Below are 13,480 nucleotides of genomic sequence, written 5' to 3'. Positions count from 1 at the left end.
AGTGTGAAATATCATATTAAGTCATCCAGCTTATTCCCCAGGCAATGCAATATTGCTCCCTACAGCAGGGTGCATTTTCTAGTGAGTCGTCCAATTTGATTTTAAATGACCTGAATGCAGCTTTTACTTTTACCCCTGGGAAACTTCTCTGCAAACTAACCCAAATTCCACTGTCAGAAATTTCTTTCTACATTCAACCAGAAGTTGCCCTTTTAGAATTTATAGTCGTTACTTATTATTTCATCGTATTACTAATAGTTACTATGATAAATTATCCTCTTCCCTTTTTGCTCTCACATTTTTTCAGATTGTTTTCCTGTCCTTCTTGAGTCATCTTTCAGACAAGGCTTTACACATTTATTTCTTCTGATCTTTCTTCATAAGTCATTATCTCCAGGGATATGGGATCATTTTTATGGCTCTTTTCTGAACTCATTCCAATTTGTCTATATCTCTCTGATAACAGGGTGCCCAAAACAGAGTGCAGCATTATAGATGGCTTCTCACTACAGCCCTGCAGTGAAGGGCTATTACCTTCCTGCTCCTTGATGCGTTGCTTCTGTAAACATATATCCGAGCTGTGAGGGAATGTATAGTCCATTAACATCCCTACCTCTCTCTCTCAACACTGCTTTCTTCAGAATTCCTCTACTGATAGCTACATGATTATTTGCTACAGAGAGATTAGCTCGCTTTTTTCCTTCATACCAGATCTCATTTTCCTCTTTTACCTTGCAAGCTTCTAGCTCCTTTTGATTTATTTTGCTGCCCTCAGAGGTGTTTGCAGCAACTTCTAATTTAGCGTCAAATGCAAACTTAATTAAATGGTTATTCACTTCCTTTTCCAGATCATTAATGAGACTGTTAAATAAACCCCACATGAAACACACTGGTTCCCTGATAACCATCTCTTCCCAATTCCATTCACTGGTGTTTATCATTACCCTTGTTTATGCTCCATCAGTCCAATATTGTGGCTAATGCAATGTGATCTTGGAGAAGCATTTTGTGAGAAATAATATCTAATAATTAATTACAGTTCTGCCATGTTGCACCTAATGAATTGTCTTTACATGGTAATGGTGTTTTTCATTATGGAAAACTGATACCTGACACCTTGCACAAGCCACATACAACAGGCAATTCCTGAGGCTTTGACAAGGGGCCGGGCCATCACAGAGGTGATTTCAACTTCACAATTCCCCATGGCTGCACAATTTCTGGCCCTCTACCTGCCTCCCCTACCATATGCCAGCCTTTCCCCTCTGGACCACCTGTCTTGCACGAGCCAGTACTCCCACCACATTGCCTTTACTTGCAGTATCCCTGCTGCCTTTTGCTAGGAAGTGGCACAGCTGCCCGTGCCTTTCTTGTTCCAGAGAGTTTGTGCTTGCTTGGGGAATCCTGACACTGCTGGAGAGCTTTCTGCATCCTTCAAAGCACAGTGGGGCCAGGCAGTGGAAAAAAATCTCAGCTGTGATCTCACCTTACTAATTAAAAGCGAGTAAAATAAACAGGAGAGAGAGGAGCTGAAATCCATTTATATTTTGATCTTTATTCCCATCCTTGTAACTACTACTGGGCTGTAGAGAGAGAGGTGGCAGTAAAAGCTTATGCTCTGTCAGGATGGCTTGGTGCTACATGCATGGTCACAGTCTGCCAACTCCTGGGTGGCAGGAGGTCTGTTTTCATGGACAGGCATTAAAGGTACCAGTTACAAGGAGTGTCTTTAAAAATTTGGTTTTTGTCTAGCCATGTAGGTGCAGTAAAGACAAGATTTTCAGGCAGCCATTTGTATAACTTCATTAAGGCAGAGAGGTGACAGAAACACCTGGGAAGCTTGTAAAAAATTTTCCTTCTTGGAGAAGGAAAATGGATATTTTGCAAACAGTTTCAGGACAATGCAGCTTTCCTGACTTGTACAGGTTGCCCAGTGAACTCCAGATTTAGGTTGCTCACTTATATTAACAGATTGCAGTTAATTCCTTGCTAATAAAATCGTGAGAGCTATATACAAGCCATTATGCATAGGTTTTGTGGTTTTGATTTTTTTTCCTTAAGAAAATGTGGAAAAACCATGAAAAGTTAACTGCCTTTTCAGACAGCATAGCTTAGGGAATGCCTTTGACAGTATCTGACTCTGATGGATTTCCAGTCCTCTCCACAACAGCATTGTGACTGAAAAGTTCTTGAGCATCACAAAACATCTGCACATTTATGTCCTGCCCTTAGTGACTGTGGTTTTAATTTTTAAACCATCATTTTTATTTGTCATTGACTGAAATATTCAGAAATTGCTATATAGGGGATGAGGGGGAAAAAACCCGTGGTAATATTTCTTTCCTGTTGTGACATGAAATGTTTTTCTAGGCTGCTGAATAGAAATTGTTACTACAGCCCTAGATATAAAATATAACTGTTGGATTCTTCACAAACATCTGGAAATCTATGTTTGCTGTTCTAATGGTAGCCATATACTACAAAAATTAAACATTACAATATTTTCCCATTTATGCTGATACTGCTGAAGTCTCCTGTCCCCCTTTTACTTTTTCAATTTTGAAATATAGCATATTCTTATAAGGATCCTCATTATGTTATAATGACCAGGGTAATAACAGTTACATCTGTCTTCATGCATTCTTATTAAAAAACAACCTTTTTTTAAAATTGGTAACTTTTATTTTGGACTGCTCTTTCTGAAGGATGTAAGCAAGATCATGCAGTTAGACTGATCTACATTTTAATGACTGTGGCATATAACATTTGAGCATATTTTGCTACTGGTTTATGCCCCAGAATTAATTACCACATCATAGAATTTCTATTTTTATTTTAAGGAATTAAACGACAGTTGAGTGAGACCCAATTTTCTTTAGAGCTCTTAATCATAACTTGCACTCTCTGACTTAAGAGAGAGAGTAAATACCTTGTAAATTTGCCAGAAGTTCAGCAATAAGACCATATAAAAACCAACACATCATCTGAAGTTTTTGATCAGATATCTCCCATTACCCTGGCTACAGGGGACCTGGGCACCTAATTTCCATGCAAGTCTCCAACTACCTGTTTTCCTGCACTGTCTAGTGGACAACTGACCCTTTTTAAAAGAACTGCTAGATTCCTTGTAGCCTCAATTTTTCTCATATGTGCCAGTTCAGAAATATGGTGATTTGGGGAGAGTGATACTTCCCTGTGCAAACTAACTTGTGATCCAAGTTGAGAGGTAGAGCCATCTCAATCCCTGGACAAGGCCTCAAGGTTATTTGTGTGGGACCAGTCGTTAGTCCCATCAGGCTGCATGGTCATGGCCAGCCTTTGAATGGCACCAAGGTGGTTTGAACAGTTGTGCAGGAAGGTGCTAGAGCTGGCTATTCACTCAGTGGAGACAGATTCCCAAATGCGATTGCTTTGGTGGCCCTCAGGAGATCTCTTCTGGTTAATCATGCTGGATCTGAGTCCCACTCTGCTTCATATTAAGCTGCTGCTTACAGTTGCACTACTTCCCATGATAATAAATCATGGCATTCAGCACTGGCCACAAGAATTTCCCAGGCTAGGCATATGCTGCATTGCAGGAATTCAGGCTCAAACACATGCAGTGTGGATAAAGATACAAGTAAAACTGATGCAGTTCTTTACCAAACTGCAAGTATTCAGTGACAATATAAAGAAAAAAATCCCTCTGATGCTGAAGAATTTGTTCCCAGATCTTCACTGCATTACAATATGAAGGCACTTTATACCTACTTTATACAGGCACAAATGATTATCAAGAATGCAATGGAGAATCAGGCCTTGGAGAAATGACTTTGCCAAAGGAACATATCAGTGAGCCTCTCAAATACTTTTCCAGCCACAACAAAGGCTATGCAAATGCTCATAGAATCATTAAGGTTGGAAAAGACCTCCAAGATCATCAAGTCCAACCCTTGACCAAATACCTCCAGGCCCACTACACCATTTTACAAAGTTCCATGTCTATTCATTTTTTGAATACTTTAGGTATGGTGACTCTACTATTTCCCTTTACCACTCTTTCAGTGAAGAATTTTTTCCTAATATCCAACCTGAACATCTCTTGGCCCAGCTTGAGGCCATTTCCTCTCGTCCTTCCTTGGCTGCATAGAAGACAAGGCTGACACCCACCTCATCACAACCTCCTTTAAAGTAGTTTTAGAGAGCAATAAGGTCTACCCTGAGCCTTCTTTTCTTCAGTGTAAACAAGCCCAGTTTCCTCAGCTGCTCCGTGTGGGACTCATGCCCCAGAACTTTCAAAAGCATTGTTGCCCTTTACTGGATACTCTCCCACACCTCAATGTCCTTCTTGTAGTGACATGCCCAAAACTGAACACAGTACTTGAGGTGTGGCCTCAGCAGTGCTGAGCAGGGGGAAAATGCATCATATTTTAGAGTCCAGTTGGTCTCTGTAATTTCACTTTGCAAGAATTGTATCCAAAGCTTTCTTACCAAAAAGGTCACTAACACTATCAGACATTGTCTGCTGTATTTTTGTGTGTGTGTGTCTGGAGATAGGACACTATTTATTCAGTGTCATCTGCACAGCTGTGATCATCTAAACTATTTTTCTTCTAAATCTCATTCTGGTGTGCAACTGCTAAGTGGCTGTGACTTCCCAGAGGGGAGAGATATGCAATAACTAGTGAGAAGAGCTTATTTGAATAAACAAGAGACATTGTTAGGGATCATATTGTCAACACTGAGAGGTAAGTGTGGAAAAGCTGATCCAAATTCATATATCACAAACATTTGAGAAAATCCTAAGAAAGACTGTATGAATACTTAGAGTATTTGGGATGTCCAGAAAAAAAGTCTATCACTGTCTAGAAATCAAGGCCAATTGTGGGAAAACAATACTTTGAAACAGACACTAGCTCCCTAGCTGATATAAACTGTCATAGCTCCATTGACTTCAATTAGGCTACAGTGATTTAAATCCAACAGTAAATCTGACCAAGACTCTGAAACACTATTTCAAATTCAGCGATGAAAACATATTCCATGGTTTAAAGGAGCTCTGTTGGCAGAGCCTCTATTTTGATTTCAGATTAAAGTATCTGAAACACCACTTCCTTCTTCCCTCAGAGCCAACCTACTACCCATTGAAGGTCTTTTATGGAAAACTCTTTATCCCTTTATTGCAAGAAGCAAATTCCACATGGTACTTCCTCAAAGCACAGACTCAGAACATTGTGCCAAGATCTGTATAAATATCTCTGCTGCCTGGCACTGAAGATATTGCACGTCTCTCATACACACAGTAGGGAATTCCTGTCCCAATCATTGTGAATGGATCACAGAAGCCATGAAAATGCCCACTTCTTGCTGCTGCCCCTGGGTATTTTTCAAATTCTCTTCCAGCAAAGACCTCTGAAGCATGGGAATTATAAGGACTTGAAGATCAGGCCATCCAAATATTGTAACAGAACATATGGGGATATCTTCTGAGGCAATTGTGGAATGCCAAGAAATAGCACCATAAGGACAGCCCACAGAATGGAGGTGGACCTCATCCATTTGTTTCAGGATAAAATCATGCTGAGAAAAGGGAAATGATACCATAAACTCTAGAACATGCACAGACAACAGCCAGATACCACCATGGCTTAAAATACCAGTACAAAGACTGGTTGTGTACTTAACATTGAAAGATGAGTACAATCACAAAGTCACAGAAAAGCTTGGGTTGGAAGGCACCTTAAAGATCATCCAGTTCCAACTCCCCTGATCTTTAGGGTCCATTCTAACCCAAGTCTTTCCATACCTGTATGCTTCTATGATAGAAAGGCTCTGCTCTAGTTTTAGGTCTGTTCCATTGTGTCTGAATGACCAAATCAAACAACCCTTCCAAGACTCCAGCCACCATCTCATACATGGGTGTGACTGAACTTCCCACCATCAGTGTGTGTTAGATGTCTTTCACTATTCTTTAAAAAGCCCTTGGATATCCTTTTTCTGAAGTCAGTATGGAAGTGACACAAATTTATGGTTTTGTGCCTTTGCTAACTAGAAGCATTAAACCAATTAAATGTCTGAATTCTTTCCACTTACCAATTGCAAAAACCTATCGTTCACTAACAGGAGAAGACAGTGAGCCCTACCACAGCTTGCTGTTTCAGCCTGAATGCAAAAAAATGAGGCTCAACACTTTCCTTTCTCCCTTTCTCCAGGTAAATGATTTCCCAGGAGTCTGTTAATATCTTTAGGAAACAGAGAAATGTTTTCATACCTGATTCCTGTAATGGATGAGGTAAGAAATGGGAGTCATGATGAGTGAGAGTCCTGGAGGTTGTTCGGCTTGTCACAATATATAATGCTTCTGTGAAAGCACTGCATTACCTTAGCTGCACCACCTTTGCACAGCTCAGCTAATAAAGCACAGCTGCCAAGAACAGAGTTCATAGGCCCCCCCTATATTTTAGCACTTTCCCTGGGAGCTTCTTAAATAGTTTGTGCTGACAAGACTACAAGTATCATCTGATAACACAAACTGAAGGCAAACCAGATCTCTCTGAAGAAAGTCAGGTGTGCACTGTGAAATTGCAGCTTGTCAGAACAGTCACCAAAGAAAAAAATACAGGAAAGGCTATTTAAAAGAACAGCTATGAAGCTCAGGCACATAAATATACAAAAATCCTGAAAAAAATCCATTATGGCAAGGGGCATCTAATTAAGGTCTAGTTGATACTGGAGGCAGTCAAATCACAGCTCCCATTGTGAAGGATATGATAGAAAAGAGAAAGCCTCTAGAAAAAACCCACCTTGAGTTAAAAAAATCTCCTGAAATAAAATGCTATGTAACAATTAATGGTGCCACCTCTGTATCAATTGGTCTATCAAGAGGAGCGTGTGCTGTGGTATCTGAGATGAAAGGGTCCAGCAGACCTGGAGCAGCATTAACGTGGGGATGAAGTGATTAGTCAGCAGGCTGACAGCTGTGCTGGGAGCCTGGTGCCAGATTCCAGCGTCTGCTTTCCACTGCTGCCAAGTGTATGCTTGTCGCTCCAGATAAATGGAGCATCAGCAGTGTTTTATTTGACCTGCTCACAAGAAAAATAAAGCAACTCTGACTTCCTTGGTGTGTTTGTCATTGACCTTGCATCAGCTGAATATGAGTGGAGAGAGTCCCTGGTCCAGGCAAGTTAACTCTTTAGCAGAACAGGACTGATAGGGTCTTTCTACCTTGGTAGATTAATTAGCCTCTTAATGTCGCAAAGTACAGGGACTTGAAGCAATGACTGTCATAGTCTGTATGTCCTATATTGTCCTTGGAACATGGCCTTGGACCAATGGCCTGGAGAATGATGAACAGCTTTGAGAATAGTCCATGAACAGCACCCTTCTGCATCCCCTGTCAAATCAGGAAGCAATCTCTATAAAGACATTTTTTGAGGGGAGGGAGGGTGGGCCAGAAATAAATTTGAACTGGATAAAGTTGTTGAGAAGATTCAGTCATAGAACATGGCTTCTGATTTCCCCCTGAGACCAAGGGCAATGGCTTTTGTGTGTTTTCCTTCATAAGCACTCCAGAACTTTTAATTTTTCTTTTTTTCACTATTTTGGCCATGTTAGGAACTTTCTAATTGAGATCCCTCTATTGTCTGGTCAAGACCAGTTTGTACTCTCTGGAGATTCCTACCTCTCTTGATGGACTTAGAAAGAATTTAAGATCCTAAGGATTGCTTAAACTGTGTGCTTTACAATGCCCAGCACCTTGTGCATTGTAATCTGTATGGGAAGCCAGGGAGGTTTGGTTCAGATTCCTCTTCATAATCTTCTGTTCAGTGTTCAGTCACCTCTCTCCACTTATCCTAAGGTGGGGTTGGTATCCAATATGAAGACCTATATCCACTCCCAACTCAGTACTCCACTATTTCATTAGACCACTATCAAAAGCCCTGTCAGATTCAATTATATCAGTATCAGGAACAATTATATCTGTCTCAGGAACAGATCCTCCACTAACATTTTGAAGGTGATTCCAGCAGTCTGGTTGGCTTCAACCAGCCAAGAGACACGTTAGAAAAAAAAAGGTAATTAGGCACTGTAACCAGTCATCAATTAAGATAAGGAACATCTCCACTGGTAATGGTAATGGCAATTTCAATCCAATGGTAATTGCAGAAACTAGGCAAAGGAACAGTGCAATATATTCTGTAGAGTGGCTTTAACCTACCATTTTCACTATGTCTCATCAGGAGATTTTGATACCGTTTCACTGGATATTAGACTGGGTGTTGCTCTTTTTGCCCATTTATTTCCTAAAATGTGAAGTGTAAATGTACTTCTATCCAAGAGAACAGCCATTTTTGCTTGTGAGTGACAGCTTCATCAAGCCTCAGAAGAAAACCACAGTAGTGCAGACTAGAAAATCCTCATCTGCACGGGCCTGCCATCACCTTATTTCAGAATTACTGTTAATGCTGTGGCTGGCCATCAATACAAACAGCCTTTCATAGTCTTCAGACACAGTCACACCTTGCCTCAGCACAGAAATCGTTTGCCTCAGTCAGCAGACCCTGAGATGGTTCTGCCTTGCAGGACCTCTCACTAAGCTCTGAGAGTCCAAATACAGATGAACTTGTGCAGATAAATTTACTAACTACCATAATGGCTGTCCAAATGGGTGCAATAAATTTCAGCATGAGACAAACTCTCTCAGGTTTCACTGACTCTTAATGTTGCTGCTGCCAGCTTTAGTGTTACTCTTTGACTCAAGCCATATTCTGTTGTCTCCCAAAGGTCTTTTTGGCCCGTCAGCTCTAATCAATATGCTGCTTTGAGGAGAAGCTTGTTTTAAGTAGGTTTGCTCACCATAAAAAACCATAAAAAGAACATTTGACTTCTAGTCCTTGTCAGCATATATCACTCCCTATGCAGAACAGCATTTAGATGGTCTGTTATTTGAATCCAAGTGCTCTCTTTTATATGTTTCAAGAAATGACAAATGCCTGAAAAAAATGCATAGTTGTTCTACAGGAGACATTAGGCAGGCTCAGGAATGGCAAGCAGAACAGCTAATAAAGCCCAGAATTGTAGCAGAGAGGATGTTAAAAGCTAATTACTTTGAGATTATTTGAAGACTTGTAAAAGGTTCTTCTGTTCTCCTTTCTGTTGTAGGCACAGCCTGTTTTCCATTGTGATCCAAAAATGCTTAGATATGTTTTTAGAAACAGTTTTCCAGGATATGCTGTTTACCTATTATTGACATGTTAGCAGGAAATAAAGAATATTTAAATGAACTTTTAGCTGTTGAGTATTTGCTTGTGATGCAGCCTTAGGTTTTCAGGGGTCTGAGCCCCTGAAAAAAAACTTCTCCCATTCTGACCAGGCTCAGATTCTTGACCCCTTATTCTGGTTTAGAATTATCATAATTAACAGCTTGGATAAGAGTACGCAGAAGTGCTCCTGAAGAGCAGGAATGGTCTGTCTACTGGGGGTGTCAGGATCTGACCCACTGTAACTCAGTAAACACAGTGTGCAGATAATTGATGAAGGATTTTGAAGCAGAGAGCAGTGTCTATGAGTAACCTTTGCTGTGCCTTCCTCAGGTATAATGTGATCTGTGAAAAACTATGAAGAAGTATGATATGCACAAATATATAAATGTTACGAAGAGTGATATAAATTGCCCTTTACAATTCAAAGGAAAAATTGAATGTGAATTGCATCTTTTTGTTAGATGTTATCCATGGAAAGTAAACTTGAAGTTTACTCATGCACACACAGATGATGAGGGGAGGCAGAAATAAATTTCAAAGTAAATATAATTTTATTTGCTTTATTAATCTACAATGTGGTACCAATGTGTCTGGACTCAGTGGTTCCCCAGCTGCAACCTCCTGCAGGATGTTATCAATCCTTTAGTTCTGTGAAATGTGCTACCAACTACTACGAGAAACACTAGATCTATATGACATTTTAATTAAAAAAAAAAATTGGTCTTACACCATGCTGTGTCCTGATGTAGTTAAACATATATCTTCCAATATACCTTTCAATCCGTATCTCACATGTTTTGCTGTTCATTAACCACCATGCATCTTTTTAGGTTTCCTGTGAATTTACAATATCACTAAAGCTGTGGAGATGCCCTTGCCTATTCTTCAATGCATGTTTTGCTCTCGCTGCCTTTCCCAGTGGGGCAGAAAGGAAATGCACACATGCCAGTGGGGAGAGGGCACAGGGACGGGGAGGAATATTGCCAGTTGGTGCTGCTTTCCCCTCCCAGTGGCATAACAAGCTGTTGCTGTCTTTTTCCTCTCTCTGCCCCCAGGCCAACAGTCCCTATCTGGCACCGGTCTTACTGCAGTGCCTCAAACATTCCCCTGCCTGCCTGAGCTCCTGCATGGCCTAGGATGTTCTGTGTCAAGTGGCGAGCCTCTTCAGAGCAGGAATGTGTGTTCAGCAGTGTGACCCAGCATGGAGACTGTTAAAGGTGTAGGAGTCAACATGTGTTGCTGCTGGGAGTTCAGTGCCCAGCTGTGAGGATATACATTCAGTGCTTCTTTAAAAGGGTATCACATCACCTGCCTGCAGCTGGGAAACAGCTGGGGGAAACTTGGAGAGTCTGCACAAGAGTTTTGCTAAGATGAGACACAGATTTCCAGGAGAGTATGATTTTCCATAGTCAGTGCAGCATGAAAGTAACTCTTGGGGATTTTTTTTCATCACCCCAACACGACCCTAAGTGCAGCTAGGCAAGCTTCAGCTTGGGGAGAAAGATCAAGCGCTGGGGCTTTGCCATTATCTTAGGCACTAGGGGAGAAAGCTAGATGACTTTGTTGATAACTACTAGCTTGAAGACCCCAGCAGGCCTTCAGACAGTTTTATTAATCATTAAAGTCATTAAAAATGGCTAATTCCTCAGGGGCAAAGTAAAAACAAAACCTTGGAAGAATGAATCAGAGCAGGCATCTCCCATTCCTAAGAGCACTCCGTTCAACATTCTCTGCAGGAAACTGAAACAGAATATTTAGGACTGATACTCCCAAGCAATATAATCTAATGCTTTATCAGGGAAGGGGCAAGCTTCCTTATGGATTTAGATTGCAACAAAGAAAAATACTGATGGACTTTGTGTACAGCTGGGAGGCAATGAACTCTCAGTCAACTGACTCAGAGGTTTGCATGTCACATCCAGAATCAGCAAGACAGTTTTCCCTTTTGCCTTTGAACTTAGCCTTTCCTCTTCTACTTTTTTGCTTTCCCCTGGCCTCTCCCAGGATCCAGATCTGGGCTCTGCAGCACAGAAGAGACATGGAGACCAGCAAAATGCCATGAAGATGATTAAGGGATTAGAACATCTTTCACATGAGGAGACTGAGATGACTGGGAAGGATAAATACCTGACAGAAGGAAGTAAAGAAGATGGAGCTAGGCTCTTGTCAGTGGTGCCCAGTGACAGGACAAGAAGCAAAGAACAAAAATCAAAACACAGGAAGTTCCATTTAAATATAACAATTTTTTTTTTCTGTGAGGATGGTCAAGCTCTTGAACAGGTTACACAGAGGCTGTGGAGTCTCCATCCTGGGAGATATTCAAGACCCAACTTTGGCCTTGAGCAACTGTTTTAGCTGATGCTGCTCTGAGTGGGGGTGGGACTGGATGATCCCCAGAGACGCCTTCCAGCCTCAGTCACTCTGTGACCCTGTTGGGACTAGCTCAAGTATCACAAACTATGGTGCTAACTAATGTGATAATGTGATAACTACGTGGGCACTGAATGGTTCCTGAGTTCCATCTGGCCACAAGTGTCCCCCTGTTTTGTGTTTAAAGCTCACTCAGATGATGAGTAAGTAATTCCCCAACTTGACTGAAATGCAGACTTGGCCTCAGGCACCAAACCTACAGCTGAAACATTTCAGCTGCCTATCACATGTTCGCAGCTTCACCCTCTACTCCATCCTTTTGCAGGCTACTCCATACTTGTCAGAGTAAAATAGACTCAGGAGGCGTTTGTGAGGTTCATTTGCTGCATTTGGTGTATTTTACAGTAAGTGAAACATGCAACACCAGCAGCCACAGGCTGGAAAACTTCCTTCTTCAAATATTTCTGAATCTGTTCCTGAACGTGACCAGCAGTGTCTGAGGCAGCCCATCAGATTAAGCTTTATTTATTGAGCTGTACTTTACAGCACCTCTCTTCTATAAAACTGGGCTGTTAGGAGACTGCTTAACATTTTTTTGGGAGTATCTCTCCACTGCAGTTTTCTAGCATCATTGCCCAGAGCAGCTGCTGACAATGCCAATGCACTGACAGCTACAAAATTCCTTCTTTCTGAAGGCAGGAGTAGAAAAGAACATCATGAAATAATGGACTAATGTGGCCATTCTATCTATGCTGCTCATAAATTACGTTTTGAACCTGGAAATTGCAGGGTAATTAGGAGGAGAGTAGCTTTCCTGCAGGAACATATATTTCCTATTCTGCTTGCCTGACACACTCCAGTTTAATTTTTCCTTTGTTCATTCAGCTCAGAGAATGGCAATTACGAGAGGTGATAGCCCAGTGGCAATTTTTGAATCATGAGGAGACTTACGACAGAAATGAGGAAAAAAAAAGGACAGGTATCACTAGTAATTAAAAAAATTTTGAATTAAAGGGACTATTTCAATAATTGCTTTTGTCCTATACTTGTTACCACATAACCTGTTGTTATGAATTACTAATACAGTGAAATAACACTGCAGTGGAGAATGAGCTTAACAGGTTTCCTTAACATGTTACTTCAGCAGTCAGAGGTAAGTAATATTCGGGTAGACATTTTGAGATGGTAGGTGATGCCACAGCTCTTATCACTAACAGCCCTGCAATTTTTAAGCCCTCCTTCCCCTTCTGGCCATGACAGAGAGGCACAGGAAACAGGGCAGGAATTCCCATCTTGAGTAGCCAGAAGAAGGTTTCACATTATTAAAACAGATGATTTCCTTCATCTAAAAGCCTCTGAGGAGCATAAATTACAAACAACATCAAAGCAAGTGAAAATTTTTAGAGCAGACTGTCAAAGAGGCTGCTGGGGTTTCCTTGGTAGGTTTTCATTTTAAGGAGTCTCAACAATTTGCTTTCTTTCTCAAAACAATTCCATATGTCTATGGATTATTTACGGTTGTTGTGATTTTTGTTGTCAAGGGTTTTAAAGAAACAATATCACAATTATTTAACAGGGAGAACTAAAATTAGACAGACAGTGCCTGCAATAAGAAATTACCGAGATGATCTCATGGACTAAAACTTTGCAGACTTCTCTGTACTCTCCAGGGTTGGTCTAGATACAAAGAAAAGCAGTATAGACAACTGGAAAATAACTGTAAGTCTGATGCTGCATAAATACAGCAGCTAATTATTCATGTTGCCATCACTGATTTTACAGGACAGCAGGATTTTGCCAGCGTCGCACAGGAGTAAGGTCTGCAAGATATGTTGGGCCAGACCTAAAGCAGAACTGAGAAAACTTTG

At 40.9% G+C, this 13,480-nt stretch overlaps 1 protein-coding gene across 3 annotated transcripts in view; it reads right to left on the bottom strand.

Moving 5' to 3' along the window:
* The window catches only part of AFF3 (AF4/FMR2 family member 3), a 321,693-nt gene that overhangs the window by 48,344 nt on the left and 259,869 nt on the right, over window positions 1-13,480 (bottom strand). The window lies entirely within an intron of this gene.

The sequence above is a fragment of the Camarhynchus parvulus genome, chromosome 1 (genome assembly GCF_901933205.1).
Source record: "Camarhynchus parvulus chromosome 1, STF_HiC, whole genome shotgun sequence".
Classification (NCBI taxonomy): domain Eukaryota; kingdom Metazoa; phylum Chordata; class Aves; order Passeriformes; family Thraupidae; genus Camarhynchus; species Camarhynchus parvulus.
This window is presented reverse-complemented; position numbering and strand designations above follow the sequence as displayed.